Source organism: Hermetia illucens, chromosome 4 (genome assembly GCF_905115235.1).
Source record: "Hermetia illucens chromosome 4, iHerIll2.2.curated.20191125, whole genome shotgun sequence".
In the NCBI taxonomy this organism is placed as follows: Eukaryota; Metazoa; Arthropoda; class Insecta; order Diptera; family Stratiomyidae; genus Hermetia; species Hermetia illucens.
The window spans coordinates 43,200,630-43,216,644 of NC_051852.1; the positions used below are offsets into that span (position 1 = coordinate 43,200,630).

The following is a 16,015-nucleotide window of genomic DNA, read 5'->3' on the forward strand; positions in this document are numbered from 1 at the left end:
ACAACTCAGCGAACATATCCGAGATCATCAACAGCTTGTCTGTGGTTACTACCGGAAGTTGAAATTTGTCAGTCGCCCTTCTCTTGGTGGTCTGCGGAATTATTTCATAGCAATTCTTTAGGCACTCCTTCACGGGTTTACATCCACCTCATAGCAGAGCTCCTAAAATTATTCCCTTTTGCTGCAGTTGATGGTCAACTAGATATTTTTGCGGGCTTCCTTGTATGCATGATGCACCTGCACCTGATTGATCCTACCTACCGCCCTCGGAGCCATTCGTCATGTTCGGTGGCTGGCTGATCGAAGGTTGGGTCTTCTATTGAGGAATGTGCTTCTCTTAGGCATAGACACATCAAATGCATTGTCACATGGAGAGCTTTTTCAGTGGGGACACCAGCCTTAGGTGGCTAAGTGTAATTTCGCGGTGTTCTTCGCGATTAAATTCTTTGAAATAATTAAGACTTGCCTTTTCTGTTGCTAGTAATATTTATTAAGCTTGTAAATACCGATATTTCGGGAACCACTTGTTCCCTTCATCAGTGCTAATAAGTCAAGGACGGTACTTGCAAGTTGAATAAATATTACTAGCGAATAGAAACAGCAAGTCTTAATTATTTCAAAAGCCTTACTTGGTTAGTATTGCTATACTTTCATGAAGCCTCTTGTCCTACTCGACTTTGTTTCCCTTCGTTGATCAGAGTATATCTAACTGTGCAAAAGCCTATAATCTGCTTTGGCACTTTGCATTGTTCTCTCTGCTTTCCTATTCGAATCATCCGCATTGAAATTCCGACAATCACATTTGAACTTTCACCCACCTGCGTCATTAACAAGGTTGCCTAGCATGTCTTGAAACTCAGACAATGTGGGATTGAGTGGCCCATCTCAGACTTGTGAGTGGTCTACTCAAGTAAATCTTGAGCGACCCTGCAATGATTAAGGTTTACTAGAATGAACCTCATTTTTCCATTATAGTCAACGCCTTCCTGAATTGCGGGCATTACTACTTCCGGCAATATGCCCTTCCCGTTTTTTTCTCAATAGGCATTTCGGGTCCCTATTGCATTCCTTGGCAGTATAGCATCTTTGAAGCATGCTTGGTATAAGAGGATTTCTCCGCTCGGTAAAACACGCATTTAGTCATCTGGAAGTGGCTAAAACGGATGTCCTTAGCCCTTTGGCTAAGAAACTGTACGATGATACGATATGGATGATGGATACATAATCGCAGAAGGAGTGCCACAAGTGTCAGTGTTGGGTCCTCTCCTGTGAGCGTGATGTTCACGGGGCCTTTGCTTTTCCCGTGTCGAAGGAGTTAGCGATAATCAGTTTTGCGGATGATTTGGCTTTGGTTCTCATCGCCTGAACATGTTAAAGATTGAATATTATGCATCCGCGATAAAAACGTGGCTGGAGATGATCTAAAAGACGATGATAGTTACAGTATCACTTCTACGCCGATTGTAAAGCACTTGGTGCTGATAATTCACGCGAAGATCAATTTTAAAGAGCATCTTGATTATGCGTGTGGCAAAAGCCAACAAAAAAAATGATGTCCAACAATTGAGCCTCGATATGCAGCCACAGATTACTTGTATCGCTTTACGTTATTATATGAGTCGGTAAGAAGCATTGACTTGTCAACGCAATTGGAAGAAGATAAATATGACACACCACTTAGTGACGTAAATGCTGGTCGAGCCATTTAAGACAAGGTGAGGCGAGTTAATGTGTGCTATTGCATCTGATCTTCTGTTAAGTGTGGCATGTTATCTGCACGAGAAAAAAAGCATAGCTACCCCCGAAAATGATTCAAAATATGAAAGAGCGGTAAGATGTTATCACTGGAAAATGCCGGTGACGGTGGGGTAATTCACAGAGAGATCGTAGACCCACATACTGTTTTCCCGTATTGAGGACGACGGCAAAATTAATCACCCCTTGACACGCAGTTACAGGAAGTATCTGAATCGATTCAGGTTGGTTGATGAATGTGGGTGCACATTTGAGGACCCAAATAGAGGAAGAGTCTGGAAGAGCCCAGTGATCTCCGTGATAAGTAGGATTTGGGAGGAATGGACGAGGGTTAGCGCCAAAGAATAGCGGAAGGCTAAGTCATCCGAAGCAGATTCATCTTAGTGGAGTAATTCCTTGCATACCCTCTGCTGGAAAGGACTAAGGAGAAAGGGAGTTCCACACACTGCTGTAAACTGCTGTCTTTATAACATTTTCACCTTCAAATATTTAAGAAGACAGGCAAACACACACGAAGAAAACCAAATGGAAAGACAAATGAGATGGTAAACCCATTTTAAGAACATTTTACTCTTCACCAAACCTTAATAGAAAAGATGAGGACAACCAGAGCCAGCAAATGGTGAGGCGGTATTCCTTTGTAGTACATGAAAACGGTGGGTACTATAAAGGAATTAAGGGTGCCAGTACTCCAAAAGTATCATATTCATATATATAGACGACTCTATTCTAAATTTATTACCATATTGAAAACGCTAATCCAAGAAAACGTTGCACGAAAGACCCACCCTAGTATATCTGTACGTTGGATGAGAATAAAATTTATTGGGAGAAAAGAGGGAATCAAAGAGTGTTTCGGCGTTGGAATTACATCTTTATCTTCCTCCGAAAATAATGAAAGAACATAAATAATTCCACGTTTTGTTTTTACATACACATGTGCAACGCAAATATGGGACGAAAATCCCACATATCAGGTTCACCTCAGTAACTTTACTTCAAACAAACAAAAACCCAGAATTTCCCTAGTGGCAAGTGTCATACACCCTCTGTCTCCTTTATTATTATACATATTCTCCATTTATCCAACTTCCCACTATTGCAGCAACGTCTTCTGGCAATTTGTTTCTCCACAAAACCACAAGCAAAGTCAAATCCCAAACAATGTATGAAATAATAACGTGTTGCAACTGGATATCCTTATATATTATGTACCAGCGCTTTCCTACTATTTGCAAGCTTGCGGTGTTCCTTCCGTTCACACCTTACATTGTAAACAATATTACTTTCCTCCCCTACCACACGCGGTCTACTCCTACCATTCAAAGGGGCTACAATAACCATTTCCAAAACAAAAACACATCAAAGAACCTTTGGCGCCACGCTCCTGGCTGTCACATGCTAACCAAAAATTATGCAAAATTTTCCGGTGTAACGTAAAAGCTCTGCTGTTTGTGATACTCCACGGAAAAGGACATGCGCCCGGTCTACTTTCCGAAAGAATTTCACTCTCTTGGACCACCTGAGTTTGGAGGAAAAAGCTTACGCTAGCGTACGGCATTCCTGAGAATCTCTTATACTTGCGAACAACAGGCGACGAGGAGTTCCAGGATTGCCGTTGGTTTTCGGAGTATAATCTCCTCTCCCAGTAGGTGTCCTGCAAGTGATTTTAACGCCGCATGTTCGCCTGCAAAACCATCAATTTTCTGCTTCCGCTGGCTGGACTGGCGGGACGGGTCGGGTTACAGGGAGTTTGACAGTTTTTTTCTCCAGTTTTGAACTTGACGTGGTATGAGCGAAATAGGCGCTCTTATAACACAGTCGACTCAAGGATCGACTCGACGTAAGGGCAGCGCCAAATGAATCCGCACTTCATTGCGGTGTTCCGGGTGCCTTGTGCTAGTCATATTATAGTACATAATACAAATTGGCTCTTAGCCTCTAGGATTTAGGTGTGTTGTTCGCTACATCTGTTCTCGACCCTTGACCGGTTTCAGTCCGATTTGGTCCGACGGGAGCCGGTTTGACCGATGGTATGCGCTCTTGGCGCGAGTGCGGCTCATTTTAACGTTCAATAGTTTAGCAATTCAAAATCTACCGTAGTGTCCTTAGAACGGTTTCCTGTAAATTGTTAATAGAATTCATTCTTCAAGCGAGCCGGGAAAATGCTGCCGAGTTCGCCACCGGAGAAACGAGTTGAAAGTGAAAAGCCGTGCCAGCGAAATTAGGTCAGTTTGGTTACGGAATCGTTCCCTGTTTTTATATAACAATTGGTCTGGCGAATGGATACCTATTGTCCTTAAACGCGGACAATTTATCAAGTAATACCAAATGTGCTCGCAATCGTTCATCAATTCCACTGCCTACCTAATTACTCCTTGGACGTAAGAACTCGTCCGAGTATGTTCAACAGTATGCAGCGAAGGAATTCCGATCCGCAGAAAGCAGTTGCATTTCCCATGAGGGCGAACTGGGGTGCAGTTGCATAAAACACGCTATAATTGCAATTTAATGGCGATTTAAGGGCCGTGTCGTGGAGTAGTGGAACAGATTGTGCAACCTCTTTTTCTGCGACCGGAGCGGCAATAATTCTGTGCAAAAATGGAAAATTCATAGAGAAATGTGAAAACGTGAGAACGAGTCGCGTCCTCTCCACCCGGGTCCTTCCACTGGGGCTCGGTTTGTGTACAATTAGTTAGTTGATCCTAGTGTGAGTTGTGTGTCCGGCATGGTACGCGGTGCAGGCGGCTGGCGGTGAACGGGGGAAAGTCGTATTTGGAGGGAAATTAAGGTGAAAAATGGAAAGCAACGCCAGCCTCGTTAGCAGTGGCAGTAACATTAGAGGCAGCAGCTCCGAAGGCGACCAAAACACCCGGTGAAATGTGTGTGCGACGAAAGTGGAGATGTTAGAAACTCAGGATTATATAATCTACGGTTTTGCATTTTTGCGGGTACCGGGGGAGCATGTGTGAAATGTTATTGGTTGCATAAATGGTAGCTTGTATAGAAACTAATAGTTGTAGGTATGTTTAGAGTAAGTGCCTTTGCCATTATATAGTTTTTACATGTGTTTGCTAATTGGCGTTCAGCAGCCCAACGAGGTGTTGGCGCAATGTCCTTGTACTTGGATTACGTAAATTCATCACGTTTGCTTTTATACCCACGAGTGTTTATTACGTAAACAAATTTTACAGAATATTCAAATCAGAATTTTATTGGAGGAACGTGGAAGCCATTATTGTGTCTCTTGACAGAGGTTACGGAGAGGTGATGATGACTCTGAATTGGAGCTTTCAATATCACTTCTCACTTTATGCCAGTTATGCTATCATTGAGGAAAGATTACATATCGTACTCGTAGTAGAGGATTCAAATCGTTTCTAGCAGTTCCATTAAGGATGCTGTGGAAGCCTTGTATGATATATTTCATTAGTTCAGTTAATGGGCATTAGACAAATTTGAAAATGGCGATTATTGGCACTGTTTGAAAGTTTTGAAAGCCGCTCAAGAAGTTGCCGTTGAAACTATCAGTAAACTGTATAGCAAGATAGGTCCTCACGAACAAGACAGTTTAATATATTAGGGAAGCTAGTGTTGTGTTTTTATTTTCATATTTCACTACTGAATTATTAAGCAATATTGCTTTAGAAGGTTTGATAGGTTGCGAGGTCAATTTAATCTTTTTATGGATAAGCTGAAAATCCATACTACTCGTTTTATGGCTTACCTCTCACCTTCCTAACCGATTTTGTCGCGTATGTGTGGCTGAAGATCCCGCTCCTTCTCGCCCTCCTCTGGTGTCCCACAGGGATCTATTCTGGGTCCTTTATTATTTTTACTTTTTATCAATGACCTCGCCCCTTCCTTACTTGTCGCTGTATACCGACGAGGTTAAGCTATTTTTTCAGCTACTATTGTCGCCAATGGACTGTATTCACCTTGAATCTAACCAAGACGTTCTGGTTGGTTGGTGTTCTGCTAATGGTTTAGCGCCAAGTTCAGAAAGTGTCACTCTATGTGTTACTCGCTTAAATCTTCGCTTATTTCCTTTTTCCTATTCCGGAAATTCCCCATCATACCAAAACTCCACTCAAGCAGGAAAATTGTCAGGCCTTGTACTTCCATCCTCCTCTGATTTTGACTCCATCGAACGCATTTTAGCTCTCTTTAATTTCCTCGTGGGGGGTACCCTCGAGTGTTACTCCGTGATGTGGTCACCTTCCCGGAACTGTGAATGTCTTGCCCTTGAAAATGGTCAACATAAATTCCCCCTTCTTTACAAAAACCTTTCCTCGTGTGAACTATCCCTCCCGCTTCCGCTTTCTGAACTTCTCCTTCTTACAACAGCGTAGAATTCATCTGGATTTATGCACATTTTTAAGGTTTTGTGTGTCTTGGGCCTTCGAATCTTGAAGAATTGAGTCTAGTCGTAACTCATCTTGCCACAGTTTCATGTAGATCACATTTTTTTGTTCGGGATTAGCCTGCATGTCCATTTCTTCGCTTGGTCCCATGCTGATTCGCTCAGTTCGCTTGCTAAGGCTAGCTTCTTGCTTCTTGTAAAATCCCATTATAAATTATGTTCCATAGCACAAGGCCCAAAACAGACTCCTACCATTATATTGTATGCCTTCGATCCTTAATTCGAATCGTATAGTAACTTTCGGTGTCGGAAGTAGTCGAAGATTAATATATAATTTGGCGTTTGTGCTGCAATGAGGGCTTCGATAATACGGTTCCATCTAGCGAAATTGAGTGTGTTTTTGATGTCGAGAGTCACCGGTGCGCAGTATTTTCCTTAGTCAAAGGCTTTCGTGGCTAGCTCAAAAACCACTTTGGTGCCATAAACCGCTGACCTGATAAAATACCGCCACTATCAATTATTTGATGTAGCCGGTTATATATTATCCTCTCGAAAAGGGAAGACTCGCGCAATACAACCTCAGCGCGATTGGCCGATATGGATGGCGTTGTCTTATTCTACCCATAAAGAAACCGCGTATAAAAGGATGGATTATATCAGCCCTGCAATTATAGATTTGTCCTTCTCTCGCGCAGATTCCAAGCGTCTCTTGAACGCCAGCTGCCATCAATCATTAGATTAGGCTGGTTTCTGAGACCCTCGGCAGTAGAACCAATTTTTGCGTCTTCCGCTAGGCGGAAACATTTCACTTAGGCTTGACGTTAGCAGCAAACTTGAGAGCAGTGTTGGGAATCCAGGCCAATCCCGTAGCTCTTTTATCCATACGAGCACGTCAGTTGAGGAAATATTTGCCAATGTATCTTTGTCATTACAATCATTTAGACAGCGCCTCATAAGTTTGTATTAGCATCTTTACGCTGTCGGCTGTAGAAATTTCGTTTACCCTTCTGTAAGACGCTCTTTCTCAAGCTTCAATGATCCTGTTTCAATCCTGCTCTTTGGGAAAGTCTCCTTTTTGCAATGTCGAGATTTCCTGATTCCACCAATAGTTCATTTTTTGTTGTAGTGTGGACCATGATTTTCTTCTAATGCCGCTTGGAATGTCTTATCAACGCGCTTTCATTTGTTGCTTCCTCTGTTTCTGTATATATATATGTATATATATCTTCGTCTGACTCTCGGGGAAGCCATAATTTCCTGTGAAGCTTGACTCCTACATGCCCAAATGGCGTGGTTGCCAGGTGCATTATACCTTATTTCGCAGTGGTTGATATTAACTTATTTTTACTACTTTTACATGGCACCCCTTCTAACATGCCTGTCGGTTATGATGCTGGTTGGTGCATGCTGGGAAAAGTGAAAATTGAGGCATATAAAGCCTAATTTTGCAAATAGCTTCGCCTTGAATATACAAAGGACCCGATATATCCTTAATTTACCCTCGGCAATCAATTGAACTGTTGCTTCCATCAGCAAACTAACAATAGCAGTTTGTGTATCTTCACATACCTTCCGTTCTATCGCTAAAATTTAAGTGCTTACTGTGAATTAAACTCGTCTGAATCCTCGCATTCTATTGTTATCATATACTTTCTCTTTCTAGCCCTAGCTTGCTCGACTAATATCTCACTTCAGAACCCATTCATTGCAATTGACGAACTACCTACTTTCGAAGTTATTTTCGTAGACTAACTCGTTTTCGGTGAAGAGGGTTTTTTCTTCTTAACAGGTTATGTGAATCTTGTGGACTAACTGGAACTATATGTACTTGATTTTCTTAATTTTTACCTACTTTATCAGTAGAAGGTGGCACATGCATTTTACGAGGAACAGTGCCTCTTGACGCTTCAGCTTTTGCTTTATTATATGCTGATATTCCTTATCCGAGCTTAGACGATTGTTGAACTCATATAGTCTATCTATACATTTCCCATGCGAAAGAAGCGCTGTTCCGGTGTTCTTCCTGTTACTCCCATTGTATCCACCAAAAACGTTTGTTTCAATCCAGATTTCTCCGTATTTCTTTTCGAGTCCAGGAACGAATAGCTACTGTAAAAGGTAACCATTGCGGGCTGGTATTATTTCTTGTAGCTTTAAATGCCTCAGTAGACCAGCTGGCTACTAGAGAAATTTCCCCGTTCGCCTCCTCTATATTTGGTTTATTTTCTGGAAATGTTCTGATAGTTAGTTTATATGCACGAGTGATTGTTCTCATTTAGCCTACTGCACATTGGCATGGAAAACCACTTTTGCAGTAAATTAAAGTAAACGCCATGGTAGAATTGATAGACCAGTAGCTTACTCCAAACCAAAGGACTTGTTAGCACTGATGAAGGGAACAAGTGGTTCCCGAAATATCGGTTTTTGCAGGAATAAATATCTACACCAACGAAAAAGAAACAAGTTTATTATTATTTCAGATTACTCCAAACTACAATTTTTATTTTACAGTGTAGATATATATTTCGGGAGCAACTTAACCCCTTCATCAGTGCAAAGCTTTGGGGGGAAGAAGACAATATCTAACCTCTTATACCATGGTAGAACTAGAATTTCCTTCGTGGGAGGTTCGGGAGACCTTGATGGGCATTCCTCTCGCGGTATTGTATCATTAAGCCTGACGGGAGTTTAATTCCGACGCTGTAACTGCCTAAGTAAGAGTCACCCTCATATTGCGGAAATCGGCGCTAGACAGGAAACGGAATACAAAATACAGTACCACGTTCATACGTGGTTCATATGTTTCAGGTTCTGTTTCCCTAATAACCAGTTACCAGGTTCCAGTTAAAATCAATTTATTTCCAGACTTGAAGGTCACTTTGTATTTACATTTACGTTATTTCATGAACACTTAACGATGTTTCGTTACTATTTAGATTATACTTTTCCGATTTAATTAAAAAGTCGAGTTAGTGAAGGAATCTTTACATAAGCAGTTGAAAGCAGTGCAGTAGAGGCGTGAGTGATCTGAATATGAAGGCGGGCTTTGTTGACAATTTACTTAGACATGTGATGGTCTCAGGTATCGTAAAAAATAATGGTGAGAGGTTCCATCCGAAGATAGTTGCAGGGTTGGAGTTCCTTACAGACACTGCAGTTCTTACGGAATTATTACTTCCACTTATACATAAATTCTGAAAGTTTTTCCAATGGGTGGAATCAGGAAATGATCATTAAATTTCCGAAAAAGTAAACCTATTTTCAGCGGGAGAATCGGGAAGGTATATGCGGCCTCTCTGCCTTTTTGCAAAAATAATGATTCAAATAATCAAGGAACGCATTAAAGAATATTTCAAATGCCCACTCGACAGGGGATAAGCCGCCTTGTAAAGCAACGCTTTCCTCGATATCGAGATGGCTCTCGACACCGTCATCAGGAAGGGGACTTCGAGTGCTCTACGCGGGAGGCGTATTTTAGAGAAATATCTACTACAGAGCAATACATTACCGGCAAATGCTGCATTGAGGTAAAATCTCGAAGGAATTTGAAGTCAGTTTGGGCTGCATTTTATACCCAACACCATTCCTTCTAGTTATCGATAACGTTTTCAATAGTGCCTTAGGCTGAGGACGCAGAAGGTTTCAATGGGCCATGACACCTCGACTATGCTGATGAAATATGTTTGTTCTCTCATGAACCTTGTGTGATAATTCATCGGACCCTTTCTATTTAATTCAATGGGCAGGACGTTTGAAGTGTCGCCCAATTGTTATATGTAGGAAGCGTTATTTCTGCTGCCAGCGGTAACGAGCTTGATGCCACTCGACAAGTTTATACTGTTAAATTCTCATCTGGCATATTGTCCAAAATCTGAAAGTGCAATTGTGTCAACACTACCACCGGATTGAATATGTTCAGTACTAATGTTTCCTCCGCAGCAACTACCAATGTTCTTCAGACGCCTCAAACCTTAATTCGTGTTCGCATCGTGCCTTCGCTGTATCTTTACCCAGACCAGCCTCAAACAAAGAACTAGGCACATAGCCTTGATCAGAAGATGCATATGGGATAGGTTATACATTGAGAATGGATGTCAACTTCATTGCTGATTATGCCATTCCTTCGAAACCATTATTCCAGGACAGTAGAGGAGAAGTGAAAAAATTCCGGAGAGATCTGAAGCAAATTTCAGCGGAAATACGAGGGTGGCGTGGAACCACCGGACCGTTTTCTTCAGAGAGTAATATTACGACGAGAATGCAATACATGCAGTCATCCGCGTAGGATGTATCTATATTCTCTAAGTAATATGGATCTTTAGTCCGCTAGTTTTAACCTGCAGCGCACTTCCTCCTTTATAATGTAAATGTGAAGGCTGCAGGTACTACCATATGGGAGTGTATTTCAACGGAAGGCGACCCTATCTATATTTTCCTGAACGGGACGGGCAATGATAAACGACCATTCTTGTGTTTATCGTCGTTTGCAGTTATTGCAGATGCATCTGAGAGGCTTCCATTGTAGAGGTAATGCGCCTGGTTCGCTAGAAAATCTGCGATAACACAACTTGCCTCGCCCGATACTGCCCCTCGCTGATACACAGTATTGTCCACTGTGGGTGTAAAGTAGGATTGCTTTCACCTCTCCTCCGATAAGCAGCCTGCGACGACGTAAGGAATCATGTAGAGTCTAAATGCTTTTTGAAGATCAACTTGTTATTGATTATAAGCCCGTCTGATGATCGATTTTGAGGCGATCTTGTGTTAAATAACGCAAAAATTGACAGAATGGTTTTTTCTGCAAATATAATGTGCCTTTTCGCCCTACTCTCAGTTTGACCATTGGTTATCATTCTCAGCTAGCATGAATGTTCTCATCTCTATATAGTTCCATAGTCTTAGATGCTTCACATCTAGAACCACCACCCCCACTGGAACCAGTCGTCTGTGTCCAAAAGATAACCGCGCTAAGTAGGTGGGGTCATTTACTTTAACGAACACACTTCACCCAATCCTATTTCTCGAACTTAAACCATTCCAGGCATCTAATGTCACGACTGCGCGATTTTAAAGTGGGCTTACCGAAACCGATATTGTCACTCTGATAGTCCACTCATTAGCTAAATGAAGTCGAACAGGCTGTTATCTATATGTCTTTCCAACATCTTCTTTATCTAATAGATAGATAGAGTAACAAACACAAAGCACAAATGTTAACCTGGTGGTTTTTAGTGCTTTGGTAGCAGAACCCAATTGTCCCCCTTTCCATAGGGCGGGAATGTCTGCTCTCAACAGCGAACTTAAGGGCATTGTTCGCAATCCTGTCCAATCCCAGAGCCTTTTTATCTCTAACATGATCCTAGACCTCGCACAGTCACCCCTCGGTAACCTCAAAGGTTGAGAAGAAGAAGCCCTTGTAGTAATCTGGAAAGCATGCCAATGACTGAAATAGCATGAAACCCAACATCAGAACATAACAAATAATCAAACGGTTATAAAGACGTTAGTATTCGCTATTTTATCCTTTGAGCTAGTGTCACTCTATCACACTGAGCCAAATGGTCCATATGGTTTATTCAACATCTGCATTATCTGACTTTCCACACATAAAGACATAGGCGAAAATGGGTCAGCTGACGAGAATTCAGCAAGGAAAACATGAATGTTAGATCGGTCAAAATCTTTCTAAATTTCATAAGTCGTGGAAAATTCTCCTATTTCCATGCTGCAGAAAACATCATGCGACAGCAGCCCCATCGAAAAAATTGTCACAATCATACATTTTATTATAGATGTTGGACTTACGTCTAAAAAGCACAGTCGTAGCTGTGGTAAAAAAGGAAAAATCCCCATAAAGTTCATTGCGATTAACTTAGTTTAGCGTGCGCAAGCAGCCGCAAATAAGCTGGGCTTTAGGGAAGTCTAGTGAATGCTACCAATTCCTTTTGAGAATCAGAGATAGGAAAGCACTTCTTATAGGTTTTGAGTCAAGACGACGGATGATGCACGTGGGTCAAATAAGTCCGTGATTTTAAAATGAGTTCAGCTACGAAAAGCAGCCTACCAACCTAGTACTAATTGCCGATGCCCACACGGCAAACCATCCCTACAATAAGCTAACGTGTGTCGGATTGATCATCAGTCTTAACCGTCTATACCCTCACTAGGTAGGGAAGATGTGCAGCCCCACAACGGTTTCAAGTAGAGTTTTGTCGGTGGTGTCTAATGTCTAACATGAACATCGTCTGGAATCTTCTCATATAGTGCTACTTTTGAACTAAAGGACACAAATTAGCTTTGCCTAGGCACATGGTTGGCTTTTGTCCTGACAAAACCAGCTGCCTCTAATATGCCTGATACTTGCCATGAACTTTCGACGTAGCAGTCGTCCATCGTTGATTTCCAATGCAATCCTCTCAATATCTCTCTTCTCCATGCTTCCAAACTTACCTGGAATTCTAGTTCGATCGAAGAATTCGAGATTTAGATTTACTATTCAGGCTAAGGTTGAATTTTCATCCTCATCCCCTGAGGGGGTTGACAGTTTATGGAAAAAGGGGGAGGAGGAGGAACCCTATCTTCAAACCCGATGAAAACCCGTGACTATCACCCAACCTTAAAAATTATGGTCTCCCAAAGTGGGTTTTTGTTTATATCACGATGATAAATTTTGAATGTTTAATCTTACTTCGTTAATAAAAGAAAATAGAAAGAGTGTGCAAGAAGAAGGGGAGGTTCCCCTCTCTCTAACCCCGGCGATCTCTTAAAAAGTTATTGTACTCCAAAGTAAGGCTATTTTCATGTCAAATCGGTGGAATATGAAGGGAAAAGCGGGAGGTTCTCTCTGTCAAACCAACTTGAGGAATTGGTATAGCTTGATTTGCCAACGACGGCCTCGGGAGAGGAGAGGGTAATGAGGGCGTGCAAATGGAAGAAATTCAAAGCCTAAGCCCAACTCATAACACATCCGCGCGCGTGGCTCTTCTGTAATTCTTTCTACACATGGAGACTATGGTTGCCCTACCATGAAGTTTAATAATGATGCAAAAACAGCCCCTTTTCGGGGCCCCATAACCTTTAAACGCAGTATTAATGCAACAATTTTTAACGGTACTAGAAAGAGGAAACCCCTTATCCCATGCCTCTTCCGGGGTGGCACTGACAAATCAAATTTTACCATTTTTATATCAAAATACACCTCATCTGGAGCGTCATAATCTTTTAAGAGGGTGACATTTTTTAACGCCTTTGAGAGGGAAGAATTTTTAACGGGGTTAGAAATGGGAACCTTCCCCTTTCTCATGCATAGTCCTCTCTTGTTGACGGGATCGGGTTGAAAATTCAAACTTTACCACGATTAGTTCCTAGCATAAATTGCGTCCCTCATTAGTTTTTTTTGACGTTCCCAGCAGCACTAACAATTCACCACAATGCGACAATTGTTGAGTAGAAACAGAAAACAACTCCATTGTAAATAGCAATAAATGTCTCTGTGGTTAATTCTCTCTGCTCCCCCCAATTTCCTCGAAGTGCTAGTAATATTTCGTTCCTGGAATTTCCAAACTAAATTTAAATACGTACCAGGAAATTATACTGAGAACATTGTGTCAACTTCAACTGAGGGCACAATAAGTAGCGCAATTCTTAGCAAACTATTTTCCCAGTTTAATTAACCTGAATGCTCGTTGAACCGCACATCAATCAATATGCCAATTTCAATTTTTAGTGGGAGTTTTTATCCAGCTTTCCTCCTACTCTCGTGAAAGTTGGCACAAGGAGCGATGCGGTCTACAGTTTCAGCGGAAAGACCACATTCTCTGGCTAGCATATGCGGTGTTTCTCCAATTACTTTCGAAAAGTTGAGATGATGTATGACGTCATGAAAACATACACACCTGCTATAGTTCACCTGCTCAAGACATTCTTTGAAAGTTTCCTTTTATGAGAAGGGAATTTCCGGTCCCGGATACGAAACGGAAAACAAGAAGAAGAATCTTAAGAAACAAAATTTGTGCAGTATTATGTAACCTGTAATGGCTTACTTTATCCTTCTTTGAGGACTTGTCATGCACTGCATTTTCACACCTTACTTTCGCCTTTCTCTCAGCTTTGTAAGTACCACTCTTCCCTTTTCTTTGACTATGCTGGGAACTGCAATATTTTTTCTCGTCTTTTCACGAACAGACGCTTCCTTTGTTCGCTAACTATGTAGGTGAGAAATTTTCACTCTCCTTCTATTCGACTTGTTCGTTTTGGTGCATACAAGGCCAGAAAGTTGTGTGTTCAAGTGGCGTTTCTGCGGAGCCGAAAAAACACGGAAAATTAGGAAAATATTCCCAGCGCCTGTAGTAAAACTTTGAGATTTGTTGGGTAGGAATTTGGTGTGTAAGTGGCTCTATCTCAATAGTGCAGTTCCATGATGATGGCTATTATGTAGGTCGATTATTACTTTGTGGGGCTCTAGTTGGATTAGTCCACTTGGAACTGCACTATTGTGCTTCCTCGCCAGCGAGGGATGAAAAAAGTTTTCCTTGGATTTGGCTATAACGTTGGTAATTGCAATTTGGTATTATACTATGGGATATTATTTCTACTTTGCTGATTTTGTGAGATCCTGTGGTCAATTCAACTCTCAAGTTCCAACTCAAAAGTCAGATAACAAAATTTGTTTGTAAGCCGATTAATGTTTATAATAAATAGATACACAATACACAATACGCTAACTTGGAGAAATAATTCCAGAGGTTAGATATTGTCTTCTATTTGTAGTTAAGTCTAAAATTGATAGACCAGTAGCTTACTCCAAACCACAATTTTATTTTATTGTCTATATATATATTTCGGGAGCAACTTACTCCCTTCTTCAGTACAAAGCTACGTAGCTACTAGTAAGCTACTGGTCTATTAAATAGTTCCAGTCAACGACTTTGAAAAATGCATCTAGCGCCTGCTGTAAAAAAGTCCTTTTAGAATCAGCAGATGGTTTGATCGTATTGGATAAGTTTAGAGAGAATGCTTTCCGTTTCTTGGTGCATGCTGCATGTCGGAAGCAGCTTAAGGGAAATGCCGGAAATTAAAATTCGAGCACTTGAATATATTACTTGGGCGGTCGGTGTTGTAGATCCTCCAAGGCTCAGTTCTCGCACTCTTCGGTTCGTTAAGTTGAAATGCTTCTTGAAGTTCGATCGGTGATGCATTAAAGTCTAGACGACTATCTTCTCTACGTTGAACTTTTAGATTCCCTCCGAAGCCTGATTGCTAACCAGTTTAGTTTTTGTCTTATGCCCATCAGTCAGTATATACTATCAGCGAAGCCTGGAAGAGGATACACATACCTAGGTTACACCGTCGAGATGTTCATTGAAGACCACAACCGCCATACTTGATGTAGTTTCCTGCGGAAGCGTCGCATAGTGTAAAAGAAGTAGACTTCTTGAAGGTATTTCACCGGGCGTTATTCTTGTTTGGGTTCATTAGAAGGTAATGAGTATTCCTACGATCGAGCCAGACGAGCTTAACAGTCTGCTAGTGGATGCTGTTGGCGTCCATTGGCGACTATTACTATTACTCGGGCTACCTAAAAACCATTAACGATTGCGTCGACTTAGTAGTTACGCTAAGTCAAGGAGGATCTCGCCCTCCTATAGCATAAAAACGCATATCTATACGGGACCATGCAGCCAAAACTACGATTTGCATTCTCAAGAAAGAAGATAGAAGAAAGTAAATAGATTCCCTCAGGCATTTCCTTTGTGATTGGCCAGTTCTAGCTAAGACCACTTGCCTTTCCAACAGTAGCCACAGTTTTAGGAGCTTCAATTGGGCTCATTAAAGCGGCCACTTGGCTACTTTTAGCCCATTTAGGCTCACTACTATGAGTTCCCATTGTGATAAATA

The 16,015-nt window shown here is 41.5% G+C and overlaps 1 protein-coding gene across 1 annotated transcript in view; it reads left to right on the forward strand.

Annotated features, from left to right (window-relative positions):
- Positions 1-3,497: 3,497 nt before the first annotated feature.
- Positions 3,498-16,015, forward strand: part of LOC119655327 (voltage-gated potassium channel subunit beta-2) — a 116,437-nt gene continuing 103,919 nt past the window's right edge. Inside the window, exon 1 of the mRNA XM_038061168.1 lies at positions 3,498-4,789. The gene's annotated coding sequence lies outside the window, so the exon portion shown is untranslated. The remainder of the gene's footprint in view (positions 4,790-16,015) is intronic.